Source organism: Oncorhynchus keta, chromosome 27, assembly GCF_023373465.1.
Source record: "Oncorhynchus keta strain PuntledgeMale-10-30-2019 chromosome 27, Oket_V2, whole genome shotgun sequence".
NCBI lineage: Eukaryota > Metazoa > Chordata > Actinopteri > Salmoniformes > Salmonidae > Oncorhynchus > Oncorhynchus keta.
In genome coordinates, this window is record NC_068447.1 from 37,760,300 (window position 1) to 37,763,091 (window position 2,792).

Genomic DNA, 2,792 nt, shown 5'->3' on the forward strand with positions numbered 1-2,792 from the left:
TGGTAGGAGATGCACCTGACTCACAAGCGTTTCGCTACACCCACGATAACATCTGCTAAATATGTGTATGTGACCAATACAATTTGATTCAAAGTAGTGCTACATTTGTAATCACTGTTTTATGGGGAGGTTCGTGTGGCGGCACATTCTAAATAGATAATTGAACTTGGAAGTTACTCTGAGGCCTCTCATCTCAACTTCATTGTCTGAACTTTAGCATTGTGTTTGTGTGTGGGCTAGTCTTGGATGAGCCATGTCAGCTAATGAAAAAACACGTCGTGGCATTGAGTTCTGGTGTGTTACACCTAGGGCTGTGACGGTCATGGTATTTTGGATGGCGGTAATTGGCCAGCCAAATGACGACAGTCACTGTAATTAGCATTCCAACAGCAAGTGACGCACATTTTCTCCTCTCCTCCGCTCCAGACTGTCTGTGCTGCCATAGAAATAAAATGAATAGAACGGAACGGGCGTCCCCGTTCAAGTCAATGCAAAGCAGGAAGTAAAATATGTGCTGTGATTTTGTTGATTTTACTCAACTGACATCACAAAAAATACATTCCATTGCATGAGCCACATCAGTTAAGATCATTTGAATGAACATTCTACATCACCATGGAAAGTATTGCATCACAATATCAGGCAGCCATTGCAAGTGTACCAATGAGTTTACCAGTCAAATTGCCAGGGTTAGAGATTCCAAGCCTGTTCTGTTAATTATATTTCTATGTGTGCTCCTGTTGCATTGTGGTCATTCAGTCAGCTGTTAGTTTGATCAATTAAAAAAAATATTTTCATTTCAGTCTTCATCCATAACTATTGGTTACACAGTTATACTGTAATTGTGCCAGCCCTAGTTACACCAAAGGGTGTGGGTGCTGTAACTGGTTGAATATACATTTGTGGAAATGTTGTTCAGTATTTGAACAGCTCTTGCACAAAGGACAGGGTCAGAGACAGGATATATTTAGGTCATTCAGCATATAGTTTTCTAGACTAGAGTAGCATTGATCTACAGGCACAGTGCAAGCAAACACGGAGATTAAATAAGAATTTTAATCAGATTACAAAACATTTACATTTTCCAATTTGATTTTATGATGAATTTGAAATGAGCAATCAATCAGTCAAATGTGTTTATAAAGGCCCTTTTACATCAGCAGTTGTAAATTATGATGACATTCCTTCCAGGGCAATATCAGCTATACAGAATATAGATTTTCCATTCATATTGTTTGGTGTAAATGATTAGACTTAGTACTAAAGATTGCTGGCAACAACACTTTGGAAATGGACTCCATTGCTCATTGCTCCATTGCAAAGCTCGAGCTCCATGTCTCTTACACTTCATTTCACAGAAATCTGGTTGAATAAAGACACAGACTCCGGTGGAATGAAGGATAGAATCCATAGAAAGTTCTGGCCGATACAGCAGGGCTCCAGCAGGCCATCTTATGTCTGAAACAAAAGTTGGGTCAAATAAGCAAACATTATTATGGAACTTTAGTTAAATACATTTAATTATGCCTTTTCTCCCACCGTGCAGAACAAAATGGCCGAGTGTCTGTTTTAGGCAGCAACACGCCCTTTCTCGCTGCATGGTGTTTATGAAGAACTACTAAGTTCTTTCAACAGTTTCAACCTGAGTATAGAGGAAGGAGACGGTGGCCTGGGAGCTTCGACAAAGCCCTATGTAATTAATGACTCCAGTTAGTAGGTGAGGGAGGGTGAGGGGGTGGCAGGGACAGGGTGTGGAGCAGAGAAGGGAGTGTAACTTGGCCTCTCCATTTCAGCCTGTGCTGTCCTATAACTGCTCCATGGCTCCAGGCAGGCAGGTAGGAGAATGTGGCCTCTTTCTGGGATACAATCAAAGGCCTGCTGGACTGCTTGCTCTGGCTGGCTCTGTCCTCACTCACAAAGCCTTGCCACCTCCACGGTGACCCCCTCTACTGCTCCACCGCTGCCTCTGAGCCCCCTCCTGAGGAAACCAAACACCCACCCATCACCGTCACAATCCCTCTACTGCTTCACAAACCTGCTTAGGAGCTTTGATACTGACCAGACACACACACACACACTTACATGACGAACTCCTTCCCAGGTTGTACTGTATCAGTGTTGGTTACATGGGCATTTTTTTTATTTGTATCTTATTTTTATTAGGTTCTTATTCTGTTTTCAGTCGCCTCCTTTCTATTTTCTAATGAGCTGTTATTCTTTTAAAATATGTTTTTTTTTCTCTACAGAATTGAATTGCATGAAGTCCATGATTCCGCTATGATGAAGTTCTCAGCAAACAAATTACTTTCCAACTCAGCGCCCAGAAAATATTTCAAAATTGAAAAAACCAAAGCATCGAGGAACTTTTAAGACATCACTTTCAGCATTGCTAATTAATATGGATATTTCACTCACCTCACTCACCTTGTTGGCCTTTTAGTTCCCCACCTTCTGAAGAGAAATGCAGATGTGAAAAACAGAACTGCCAAACAGAAAATGTTGGTCCTTGCAGACTGATGTTACCAACAGAACACGATCCTAACTTTCTTCAGACTGACTTTACTTTTCTACCTGACTCAGGTAATGCTATTTTAGAGGCCCAACGTCGACCAATGGGAGATCAGCCTCTCAAAAAAGGCCAACCTCTCTACCCCACTCGCCATGGTATACAGGAGCCACACCCTTCTATGTGGTGTTCTTTTACAGCCTAAACTCTGAACATTAGCTACACCTCTGGATTTTAGGAATCTTTAACTGAAAATGGGAAACGTGAGACTAACGTTGAACAAATA

General features: G+C 41.5%; 1 long non-coding RNA gene across 1 annotated transcript; it reads right to left on the minus strand.

Annotated features, from left to right (window-relative positions):
• Positions 1-1,042: 1,042 nt before the first annotated feature.
• LOC118359479 (uncharacterized) lies at positions 1,043-2,554 on the minus strand. Its single transcript, XR_004820679.2, has 2 exons — positions 2,416-2,554; positions 1,043-1,458 (listed from the first exon to the last, which is right to left on the minus strand). It is a non-coding gene; the product is annotated as an uncharacterized LOC118359479 (long non-coding RNA).
• Between the last annotated feature and the right edge of the window lie 238 nt (positions 2,555-2,792).